General features: G+C 38.8%; 1 protein-coding gene across 4 annotated transcripts in view; it reads left to right on the plus strand.

Annotated features, from left to right (window-relative positions):
• Positions 1 to 13,453, plus strand: part of pdlim5a (PDZ and LIM domain 5a) — a 70,829-nt gene that overhangs the window by 23,604 nt on the left and 33,772 nt on the right. The window lies entirely within an intron of this gene.

The raw sequence follows: 13,453 nt of genomic DNA on the forward strand, positions 1-13,453 counted from the left end.
GACCCACCTCTCCGTCCAGTAAAAAGCGGCAACAGAACTGGGATTTATTAACTGTAAGTGCATGAATTCAAATGCCATGGTTACCAGGGCAATCATCACACAGCATCTTTACTTTAACTGTCTGTTATGCTTCCTTTGCTTCTGTGGCACAAAGGTAAAGTAAGCAGCACTGAAACTACAGGTGGCAGAAGATCAGTGGAAGTTTTCTGCTGTTCATTCTTAACTGATCGGAAGACAAAGTTATGCCAGCTGTAACGGTTCAAATGAACAAGAAATCTGTCCATTATGTAAAAAAACACTTTGGCGAGCAGGATATTAAAGATATCTTTGATATTCTCTCATTCTCTTTACAAACTTTTGCTTCAGATTTTCCGTGTACGTGTTGGCAGTCGCCCTATCAGCTGGTTTCCCTGCAGCGTTTTCCAAAACTATTCAGATTATGTGAGGTTTAGACTTACAGGCAGACTTCAAATACTTGAAAGGTTGTTTGGTCTGTTTCTTTGATCCATGAACACTTCCTTTATTAACCATGGATCTGATATGGACATAGTTTTACATTAAGTTTGTGTTTTTATTTTTTAAAGGATTTTCTTTGCAGTTTACATTTCTGTATATAAAGCTGCAAATGTCTTCCAGTATGGTGTGTAAATTGAATTACATGGTTGTAAGTGTGTTGCCTTATCACAGTGTGACCATGGGTGTGAAACTGTGCAGGCTTTCAAAGTATCACCAGTGTCAGATAGTTAATACAATGGAGTATTGTGATGTTAATGATAGCTCTCAGAACACAAACTTTTGATTCACAACCTTCAACCTTTGGACCCTCGATAGCGTTCTGTTATACAGAGCCAGTGTTTTTGCAGTTCTGCTGCTCAGAAAAAGAGGCAGGCAAACTGATAGCAGCAGAAGCAGGAAAGAAGGAAGGCTGGAAAAAGCTGAAAATAAATTGAGGGAGACAAATGGCAGTAACAGCATGGCGAACAGATGAAAGAGAGACACATAAACACCGATGGAGATGAATTGTCCGAGGCCCACAATTTCTGATCAGCTTGGTTGACATCTGCAAACCATGGATCACCCTGCTTAATGGCACAAGGCGAGAATGTTAAAACATCACTGGTCCGTGTTTAGATTCATATATCTCCATAAAATTTTACTGTGATTACTTGCACACAGCTGTGGAAAAAATGCAAGCGAGTTTCTGGGAATTTCTTTTTTCAATGAACCATTTTTCCATTCTTATCTTCAGTGTCAATCTGAATTCCATTTGATGAGACCAATAAAAACAACCAATATCTTGTTAGCTAGACGTACTGTTTTACTGTTGGGGAAATCGCAGACACATGTGGGGCACATATGTCCACAACATACCTCTCTTACACACACGCATACCACAAACACACATACCACACATGAACACATGCAAATTCATTTGCAGAAAGATGGTTGTTTAGGATTTGGCACGTTCCACTGAATTTCTGGGCCTGCAACTAAATATTATTTGGATTAGCGATCAATCTACAAATACTTTTCTTGATTAATCGTTTAATCTATGAATTGTGGGAGAAAAAAGTAATGAAAAATGTCCATCAAGACTTCCCTGCAGCCAAAGTGATATCCTTTAAGTGTTTGTGGAAAACATTTTTGAACATTCACCATTTTATATGAAGAATAGAAACAGAATATTAGAACAGAAAAGTTGCTGTTTTTGTATTCAAAACGACTGACACTATTGAAGTTGTTTTCTTGGTATTGACTAATTGTTGCAGCCTTATTTCTTTACTTTTTCATTCAAGCACGAACAGATTAACACCAGTGGAACAGTTAGACTTAAAGGACCTAAAGAACCAGTCAGACTGAAAGATGTGAGAGTGGTTGGAGGAACAGGTTATGAGCAGAGATGTGTTTTCTGCTAAAAGATGCCAGAGGGTAGGTGCATGAAATCAAGAAAGAAGTGAAAGAAGAGATGTTAAAAAAGGGAAAATGGAAAAAGAAGCTAATGGAGACTGAGAAATGGAAGTTGGTGATGGACTTGAAGAATAAAAATGAAAATTAGGTTTGAAAGCAAGGTAGAAGTGAAAGCCTTGAGAATAAGTTAAGTTTGAGGAACTACAAAAGCACAACGACATTTCCTCCTTGCTGACGGGTTTGTCCTGAAGCAGTCCCACTAGCACAATGCAAACACAAAGTTTCTTCACTTAAATTAGCCTCTTAGGCATTATAATTATTCTCTATAGAGGTACACCAAAGTATTAAAGTGTTCATTTCATCCAGTTATCCTACGCTTTAACAAAACCACCTTTGTGTTTCACTGTTATGCACTTGGACTGCCAGTGTCTGGCTAAATGCTTTATTCCCTGCAGTAAAGTCTTTTCGAAGCCCATTTGACTATTTAATGAGCCCGTGTGCATGTGTGTGTGTTTGAGTATTTTTCACTAGTAATGGCACAGACTCAAGGTCCTGATGTATCAGTGGGTGTTATAGGGTGCAAACTGAAACACGGTTAACCTGATGTAGTCATCAACGTACCAAAGTACACAGCAAAAGAATGCACTGTTTGAATAAACAAATGATGACGCACAGAAGAAAGGTTCTGTAGCAGCTTTTGTGCTGAGCTGCATTAATTGGTTCCACTTCTTCTTTTATCAGTGTGGAGATCTTCAACTGTTGAAAGGCCCTCAAGCAGGATAATTATGGTGTTTGACAAGCCTTTTCTTTGTTACTGAGATTGGTATTCTAAATTATAGAGTCATGACATAAATTTTTAAAGTGGGATTTTATGCATCCATGCAGAAACCCACAAGAATGGGCAGTAATAAATCACAGATAAACACAATCAGGCTTTAGATCTCATGTGTGTATGGTAGCGCTGGATTGCTGTTTGCCACAGTGACACTGATTTACTGATCCCCATCCACACACACAGCCACATATCAGTCAGAATGTTTAGCTCATCTGGACATTCTGCATCTTTTGCAAACATGAATTTACTCTCCATTCACCGAGAACAGTGGACATATTGCTTTGTCCAGAAGGTATAGCATGCCTTTGCATGTACTACTTAGAAACACATGGATACAAAGCAGGCAGACGGAGCCACACACAGGCAAGCACACATACATGCAAAGATCTCACATAAAATAAAACTCAAGCAGCTGCTTGAGTTATTTTGGGCCTGGAAGTTGGCCTGTGCACAGGCAAAGGGTTGGGTGAGGGAAGTTTACGTAGGGTTGGGGTATACGTTTTCAATCTGTTTATGTTGTGTTCTCTGAAAAGAAACGACACAATCACTGTATACGCTCATGCTTGTGCACAGCAAATGCAGACGCACATGTGCACAGGGACAAGTCATGTCAGTTTCTATAGTCTTATGGTTCTGAATCATTTATGTATAAGTAGTGATGTATAGTCTAAAAATAGCTACAGGCCATTTCTAACATGAAATTCAATGTATTCATTTCAGATGAATACATATAAATGAAGGCATAAATTCATGAACATAATGCTTACACAGCTGCTCAATTATGTATATGTTGTTTACAATATAATGATCCCCACAATACAGTCTGAAACTGTGTGCACACATACTTAGCTAACTACGAGCTAATGGCGTTCTATCATATCAGAAACATAAGACAGCAGGAGTTGTATAATTGTTCATTTGATTTGTGGGAGGTATGTATCCGTTACCTGTTTGTAGGCAACACTGACACTTTAATAAAATGATGCATTGCCTGTTTTTAGCTTACACATTAAAATGTAACCCAGTATGGATGGCAGGCTTACTTTGAACTGGCCGGTATGTGTCAAGAACACCGTGTTTGAATGAGTCTGGCTTTGAAGGAGAGAGATAATTACATTTGGAATTGAGATGGCATGTTTTTGTGAAATGTTTCAGAACAAAGTCAACTCTCTCTAAAGGAGCAAAGAACTAAAAATTATTCACAGAGGAAAGCAAATTAAGAGCTCTTGAAGATGTTCCCGGTTTGATGACAGTAGGTCTGAGCGCTGTATTTTCACTCAGACATGAATAAAATCTCCTGTCACAGTCGTGTGGCACATGCTGCTGTGTTGTAAGACGTGCATTTCTTTTTCTTTTTGGCATTTTGTAACTTTATCTCAAAGTACACTGTAGAGACATCACACGAAAAAATGAGGACAGAGAGCATCTCCAGGTCAAATCCAAATGTTCAGGGTGCTTTGTTTCCTGTTCAAAAAATTACTATAAACCCCTGAGGCTCATGATATCAGTAGCTTAAATGGCTTTATTTTTTTTCATATATCCCCACCTTCTTACTTTGTTGGCTTTAGTAATATTACTGTTTGCACAGTAGATAAGGTCTAAAGCTCCTGCTTAACTACAGGCTGAGAAGAAGTGTATATTTAAACTCAAATACTAATCTAAACAAGGGGGAGTAGTGATAGCCATATGAGAAAAATAAAATGTATCAACTGTTGAAACTCATGAAAACGTAGCACATCATGAGTTAGACATTGTAAGAGTTGTACTGTAGCTGCAGAAATCACAGCTCGATGCAAATCCTAATAGATTCTCCCTGTGCAGCTGCCATTGTCACTTACTCTGCTCTGAGATTTGCCAAAGATGTTCAGAAGCCAAGAGCGCTAAACCTGCCTCACCTGTCTCTGTCTTTCACTGGTCTGTAGTATTTGCCAGAGATCATCTAAAACTGATGGCTGTCGTCTTTGGCCGGCCTTGTCGTATTCACCAGTAATATCCTAATGCCAAGAGTATGCAGCTACAGCTTCACACACCTGCCTCTGCCTGTCTTTCTCTAGTCTGTTGTTTTTGCCAAAGAAAATACAAATCCCAAGAACATTAGGGGTCTGTGAAGGTAGCCCATAGATGTTCTGAGGCCAAGAACACTGTGTTAAGCTCATCTGTCTCTGCTCGTTTTTTTTTTTTTAATCTTCTTTGCTATTTGCCAAACATATCTTACTGTAAGCCAAGAGCACTCATCTTTAGGCCACCCAGCATTGTTGAATGACAACCAAGCGAGCAGCTGGAAGAGTGTGAAAAATTATCTGGACTGATTAAAAAAGAAAAATAAGAAGCTACATTTCATATGTGCTGAGTAATTTACTAGAAACGAGTTTCGGGGTGCAAGCACGGTTAAAACATAAACTGTACACTCAGCAGTTTGGCTCCAAACAAAATAAACTTCTAATTACTCTCACAGATGACTCCATCTTTCTCTATATATAAATTGTAATCAGCATGAGTTTCCGTTTAGTCCTGTAGTTCTCACGCTTAGCTGTAATTCCTTTTCGTTTTCAGCTCAGATTGGCCAGAATAAATTCAAATATAGCCAAAGATCTTACTTCATATTTGTTTTTGTCTTGACTTCATTACATAATAAGATGACACTGTGTTCAACTCAGGCATGGAGTGTAATTCTACATCCGTGTGTCTGTTTAGCATACGAATGCATGCTATTTGTTAATACCCAAGCTTAAAATGTGTCTAAATATAAAAGATATGCAGAAGCAAACATTTTAGTAAGTATCTCGTGCACTTTTAGTCCTCACTTGTATTTCCACATTCCTCCGTCATGCTCATCTGCTGAAATTGCCATGATTTTATAGTGGAAAGAAGAAGCTGAAAGAAGCTCAGGTATTTGTTCAATGTCAGAGCCAGGATCTTTTCATAATCACTGTCATATCACTCAATCATGCCAACTCAGATGGATTTACATGTTCTAGGAAGACAACCAAAGAGAGAGAAAGCATGAGCAAAGTCAATGCAAAGTTAGACAAGGATCGCAGCGTCCAAAACGAGAAGAAAACAGTTTAAGGAAAAATGAAAATGATCTAGTAAATCTTGTATTTCTGTGAGTGAATCTCTGAGTGATGCTAATGCACTCTGATATCCGTAACCCTTTGTGCAGACCTCAGGCCACATGTCCAGCTGTGGATCATTTTGATGTGCACGCTGTCTCAGTGCAGACTAGTGGACCCAGCTGGAGTCCAGCCTCTTAAACCTGCCTGTCTTTGTGTGATGTATTTTCTTGTTTCTGTTTTTGCTGTCTTTCAAAGTAACTCTGAGCAGACAAACAGAAAAAAATGGAACTGTAAAGAAGATGACACGAAAATGAAATCCACTTTCTCCTTCTCTCATTCACAGATATGTAGATTTTAGATAGTTATGTATCCTTAATTGCTGCACTGTTTCTTTTTCTGTTGAACACATATTAATGATGGAGTAAGAATTTAATATGAGTCCAGAGCTGAGTACTGGACAGATTTTACTAAGCTGATTTTACGAAAGAATGAAGCTTTAATTCATCCCATTTGGGCCCCCCAGGATCATGGGGATGTTCTCATCCAATTTGGGCCCTCTGTTTCCCTTACGGAGCCCCAGTATGTATTGAGTTTGCCTTGGAGGCAGAGATTCCTGAACTCCTTCTGCCGAGGACCCACACTTGAAACGGCACAATCTGTATCTGACTCTCGTGAAATCACGGTCGTGTTGGTTCGACCTGTGTTGCATAATTGTCTTTTCTGCTCAGTGATTTTGACAGCTTGACTTTGATAAACCCAGTTTTACTTCATGTGTCTTTTCTGCTCTCGGGGTTGTGTGGTTCTCATCAAGGTTGTCATAATGTGTTTATCAATCAGCTGCAATAAAAACAGAAAGCTCAGTTTGGTGATTTGTAGTGTAGTGATGTCTTGCACGCCGCCTGCATGCCAAATACAAGACATGGAGTCATTAGTTTATTTAATTACACTTTAAATCTTTTAACTGGAGATCGTAATCTTAGGTATGTTCCCAAAGTGAGCAAATTATCAGGTCAAGAGTCATTAACAATGACAAATGCTGCTTTAGACACAACATGCTAGAATGTGTAGAAAGAAAAATCGAGGGAAAATGGACGAGTAATTGAGTGTTGCCATTTGTGTGTTACTACATGCCAACATGTGTTTATCATCCTTGTGTCCGCGTGTCCTCCTCAACACCTCCATGTGAGCATGTGTAATTTATTTAGTTTTTTTACTTCTTGGTCAGTCTGCTGTGAAACAAAGCTGTAAAAGCCTAAATTAGATTTCAAAAGACAACACAGGACTCCAGCCCTGCCATCTACTGTTTTACTGCCCCGTTACTCCAGAGACAGTGCAACCAGTCAAGCTAACTCACTGCTATAGACACTTCCATTAAAACCAAACGGTTGCATTACAGCTTCACGTAAAAGAAAACATCTGTCTTCTGCCTTTAAAAGATATATATTTGCAAGAATGTTGCGTTTCATAAAATTATTTTTATATTCTTTGGAAAACACCTAAAAAGAATTACATGCTGTAAAAGTATCCAGAGTGTTCATCTGTTTTATTATCCTAAATTATATGACGTTTGGTGTGCCACTGGATGTTATAGCAATAACTCAGTATAGCAGTGTATAAGATTTTACAATTTTTTGTCACAGTATGTCTTGTTTTATATCCTTTTATTTATTGTTCAATGGACTTCATGTTCTTAATTGTCCAAACTATTTCAAATATGTCTAAAAGCTATATATTCTCGATTCCACCCTTCATATTCAAATTATTATTCCCACAAATTCCCACTCTCTTGCTAAAATGTAGAGGGCCATACCTCTTTCTGTGGAGTGTATAGTGGAGTTTTAGTTATAGAGGCTTTACTCTTTCTTTGATGGAAACATTGGCTCCTTTCTCCTGCACTGGTGGGGTTTAGCTTAATGTGTCTGTTTTCTCTCATGATATGCGTTTAAGACTCCTCAGGGCACCAGACAACCACTGTGTGTTTTTGTTAGAAAGTGAGTTGCTATAAAATGTGCTTATTTGTTGTTGTGTTACCATAGGAATCGCAGTAGTGATAGGTTGAAGTATTTTCTGTCAGTTCATTACCTTCTTACAATTAACCTCAAAGTAAACTAGTATTTGAAAATGACATTTTATAAAACTGTGCCAAATCTCCTGCTTATGTGTATAGATTGTTTTATGTAAAATGAAATGTGTCTTTATCTACACATATCTTTCTTAAAAAATCTGCTATACATCAAGAGGTGCTGACTAGAATATTATATCTTAAGTTACGTCAGGTGTATATGGTGCAAACCTTTGTATTCCATCAGAAAAACTGTCAAGCAACTGTTGTTACTGTATCAAGAACCCTCATTCATGAAAACCACAATGGATTCATCACCCCAGGATATTTGTCTAGCCATATTGATCTGTGGCACAGGATAAAAACGATTGAAACATAGTCAATTTGAAACATAACGCCTCATTTCTACCATGATATACATAACATGTAGCTTCGAATAAGAAAAAAATGAATGTTCATATATGCTGCACTGAAGTGTCTTTTCAATTTGCTGTGTATAACTGAGTAATGTTATCGCAGGGAAATGGCGACACCTTTAGCATAGTTTGTTCCTTTGGTCTGCTCAGTGTCAAAGCTTCTTTTCCCATCTCATGTGATGTCATGCTGAAAGGCCTATCAAGGCTCAGTGGAGATAGTGGTGGGAGGTAGCAGATAAGGAATGCCGAGGATCACACAAAAACACAGTTGCACAGATTAATAGACATGGGTTAGGAGCTAAAACACTGCAACACAGAGATCAACAATGTTGCAGCTTTAGATCAGGGATGACCCCTGACCTCCTATGGACTGATACTGTCAAACAGACTCAGCTTCCAAATCTATTTAAAGACCTTTTCTGGATAAGCTAACACGCTGGTCTTTAAATAGTACACAATGCGTGTTTTTTTTTCAAATTTATTCGCTTCACTGGACTGTAATAATCTTTTAGTCAACATATTTCTTTCTTTCTAAATTGACTGATTTCCCTCAAAACACTGCACTCATTAATATACTTTTTTGACACCCAAAAACTGAATCACATGGCAATAATTCTGCCACTCACTCTGTTTTAAGTGATGCCTTGTCGCTTCCTCCTGTTCACGTTGGTCTGTCTGCTTTAGCTTAAGGTAAAATTGAAAAAAAGACTCAAACCAAACCAGCCTGCTCGTTCCCTTTTTCCTAATAAGGCACAGAAAAAGAAATGAATACAGCAGGGCTGAGAGTCTGTGTCCCACCTCCAGGAATGACGACAGCATACATTTTAGATCACCCCTCGTTTTTTTTTTTTAATCATTATCACTTCTGTTTAAAAAAGAAGTGGGGTGGGATGGGGTGAGCTCATTCCAGAGAAGTCGGAAAAAAAATACTGCGTGAAATGCAGGAAGGCAACTCGGGAGAGAACAATGAGATAAATAGAACAGAGGCGGATGCAAAGGTGAAGAGCTGGAAAAATAAAGAGAAATGGAGGGGAGAAGAGAAAAAAGAGTCAGGAACAGTTAAGGGAAAAAGGGTTGCTTTAGTGAAGACTGAAAAAACAAAGTTAGGGCCATGTTTTAAGTTAATGGCCCAGGGGCACCGTTGTGTCTCCACATAAATTACCAAGTTGCTAAGGTCCCTAATTCACACAGTTAGGAAGCAGTTAGTTTCTGGATCCTATGAGAAAGAAAAGCAAGTTTTAATTTATCTGAGTGAAACACATACACATTCACAAGTGCAAAATCAAGACACAATATGATTTTTTCTGCTCTACACTATACTACACTGACAGTCATTAAAAACTTTGAGACCATATTTTTCAACATAATTTTTACTTTGAAGCCCGAAACTGGATTTTCTTCACATGAATCATTTGTTTAGCATATTGGCATACAGAAACAAAAATCTAAAGTTTCAAGAATGATTTTAAAATAAAGAATTTCACAAAAGAAAACGGCACCTGCCAAACACAAAGTCACAACAGTCAATACCGAGTATGGCCTCCATCCGTCGGTGCATGCTTTGGACCAGGCTTCTGATTGTGGGTTGGGAACAGCCCATACGCCTGGATACATCACTGTAGCTCAAACCGGCCTCCACCATACCCAGTGCCCGGAGACGTTGTTCATGTGATAGACGCGGCATGATGCTGTTCACTGGACTAACAATGGTGGCCTTTTTGGGCCTTTATATAGGCCTTCAAAACCCATTCTCAAATTGTGCAGATACTCCGTTTTTTAAGTGATGTTGGTAACAGAGGAAGGATTCACACACGCTGATCGTCACATAACTCCGCCATGTTCTTTGGTGGAATTATTAATCTAATTTACCTCATTCTTCCAGTGCTCTAACGGATCTGGATGCAATAGATTCCATCATGGTGACTTTTCTGGTCTGTTGTCTCATTTCAGCCGTTCTAATATGTTTAGTGTTTAAAAAAAGTGTGTATCAATTGATGATTTTTTTTGTTTGTTTTTTGTATTCCACCACAATATTGCACGGTTGTAAAACAGTTTAGCTCCGCTTTGGTGAAGAACATCAGTGAATTAATTGTTTATCACGGTCTTCAGCAGTAATTTTTGTTGTTAAATGAGAGACATTAGTATCATACACGTCTGCATCTTCAAACCATAAACAAGGAAGTGAATTCTGTGACGTACGCGCATTATGTTTGCGCTGGGAGCTGCTATGATTGGTGGAACTCACGGCAGGCGGGCCAAAATTGCAGGAAAGTTGCGGTGATTGGACAAAATTGCAAGGCCGCACAAAATTCGCGGAGATTGGTTGAATTCGCGCGATCGAAATATACATGTATGTATGCATGTGTTTGTGTGCGTTTGAGCTGTTTTGTGCTTGAAAAAACAAGAAAATGGCTGAAAATATACAACACACTTTTAAAGTCACTTACATCAAGCAACAGAATGACTTCCACTTGTAAAATATGTAAAATTTTGTACTGTATGTGGATGTGCCTATTATTTGTGTAGTGTAGAGTGTGTGTCTGGCTTCTACTAGCAGATCCCAGTAAGTGTTGCTTCCACCTGAAGTGATCTTACTTCTTGACTACCCTTTTTAAGACACACACACACACACACACACACACACACACACACACACACACACACACACACACACACACACACACACACACACACACACACACACACACACACACACACACACACACACACACACATCCAGACAACAGTCTCTTATTGATTCAGTATGGCTGGTTGCTTGCTGCTGAAGCTGATGGCATGTCAGGGCACAGCCCTGGAAACATCGGTCAATGATGTCACTTGAGTAAGAATAGACCCAAGAGATTAAACACAAATGCACAATGGAGAACAGAGAACAGCCGAGATGGAATGGGTAATTTGAGAGGAGATGAAGAAGAGATACCATCCTTTTCTTCATGATATGATCAATTAATGCACAAATCCAGGATTGTTTAGCTCGTTTTTCTCTGTAATTATGTTCATTCAGTCAGCTGTACAAAAAACCATGAGATTAGACGACGTAGATGCAAATATTGCATGAATGCTGAATAAAATGGCAGAAGAACAGCCAATAGTAAAATGCAGCTCATTGTAATACAGTGAAGACAAAATGAAGAACAAGAAGTTTGAAGTACATGAGGACATTTGAAAGCCCATGACAGCACTTCAATAATGAATTAAGAAAACATAGAAAATTAAATTAAGAAAGCATGCAACATTGCAACATACGCTTAAGCTCAGTAGAGCAGCATTCAGCAACAAATCAAGTAAATATGGCCATAAATATTTTTTATACTCAACAAAATATGGAAATATGTTTAACTGCCACCACTGTAACCACAACATGCACTCAGATGTGGCAAAATATGAAAGCAAAACCAAAATAGCTGTCACTACTAGAAATTCTTGGGGAAACACGGACTCACAATTACATGAACAGACCAATTGCTCCGTTGTATAATATAAAACTTCCATGAACATGAACCAGAGTAAAGGAAACACTGACACGTCCAGTCTGACAGTTACCCTAGAACATGCAGATGTGCAAATGTAAGAGCAGGAAACAAAAGCATGTTTTATAGCAGCTGCTCTTAAACTCTGAAATCAAAGTGCTACTGGGTCTTCACAATGACAGGAACTCGCACATATACACATGGGCCGGCAAATGTTTGCATTTGTTGTGTAGGAGGTCGATATATGGCTCGTCATGTTCGTCACTGTCACGCTGTCTGTCTTTATTGCATCAACTTAATCTCTGACCCTCACACATTTCAGCTATGAAGAAACATTCCTGTGGCAAAGGCTTTGATACAGTGAAAAGTCTCCTTGCTGCTCTGTTATAAGTGAGAAAAAAGACCAACAGAATCCCAGGCATGTTTTTTTTTTCAATTATTTGTGGCAATTCTCAAAATGAAAGGAAATTCCAGTTTGTTTCTTTAACTGTTTAAATGTGTGTAACAAACAACCAGTGCAGCATAAATGCACTTTCAAAACACCTTTTCTATGCCTGAGTTGATGCTGACAACTTCTTAAGTTTCAGTAAGATCAGACTTGATAGTTACATCTCTCATAAGTTCTCCTGAGGTCATGTTCAGTTCAGCGCCATAAAGCAGTCTTAATAAAACTGTGAGTTTCTTGTTTAGAAGCCTGAAATTATATTTGACTATGCAAATCCCCAGAGGGAAGCTTTTTAAAAGCCTCTGAGTTAAATTAGACTCTGGTTTGCATTCACGTTCTAGCAGCCATCTTTTTTTTTATCCTCTTAACATATGACGGTGACACTTTTCTATGTTGGTGTTTTCCAGTTATAGCTACAGTGTAATCGAGGCAGCGGCACACGGTGGATGATGGTGTCATATTTGAAATACCTGCCTACTACCCCCAGTGTTCCCCTTCCTACTCTGTGTGCCACACGTATTTCCACACCATCGTTTGCGCAAGTGAGATCACTGCTGTCCTTAGCTTTGGGTACTTTTGTTGGACTATTCCCATGATAATGTGTCTATGGAAACCTGCAGGGCAGCGATATGAGTGACGTACAGAGACAGGATGAGGTTTCTTCTCTCAATCAGAAATGGGTTTCACACTTTAGCATTATTTTGCTTTTGATTGAACAGGTTAAACAAATCTCATCTTACTATTATAATAGTCAAGCTGTAACTACAAACAGTATTCTTTATCCAGCCATATCTAAGGTTATTTTATCAGTGTTTGTGGCAGTACACAGCCTCCACTTCAGGGCTGAAATGCCACATTCAGCTCAGACTATTTCATCTTCTCTCACTCTGTTCTTTAAACTAGCCTTCTGGATCTAAATTACATGCAAAATTCACATGTGTGATGATGAAAGTTGTTGTGTAACTGATCAGGACTTTCCTAGAACTGTTCCTGCTGCAAAATATCATTTAACATCACCCCTTCTAGTGTTGAAGGAACATAGTGTCAGAATTAGGACACTGCTGGCAAACCAACACTAGCAGGGAACAAGAAGCAGAGAGCAAAAGCCAAGTGTCTCTATCTGTAGGCTGATGTGATTCTAGCTACTATGAGGGTTCAAATTTACGGAGGTGAAGGACATGAACCTCCCCGAGGAAATTTCTAGAAGGGCTGCTCTGAAAGGAATGCAAAGCTGCTGACA

Source organism: Acanthochromis polyacanthus, chromosome 7, assembly GCF_021347895.1.
Source record: "Acanthochromis polyacanthus isolate Apoly-LR-REF ecotype Palm Island chromosome 7, KAUST_Apoly_ChrSc, whole genome shotgun sequence".
Classification (NCBI taxonomy): domain Eukaryota; kingdom Metazoa; phylum Chordata; class Actinopteri; family Pomacentridae; genus Acanthochromis; species Acanthochromis polyacanthus.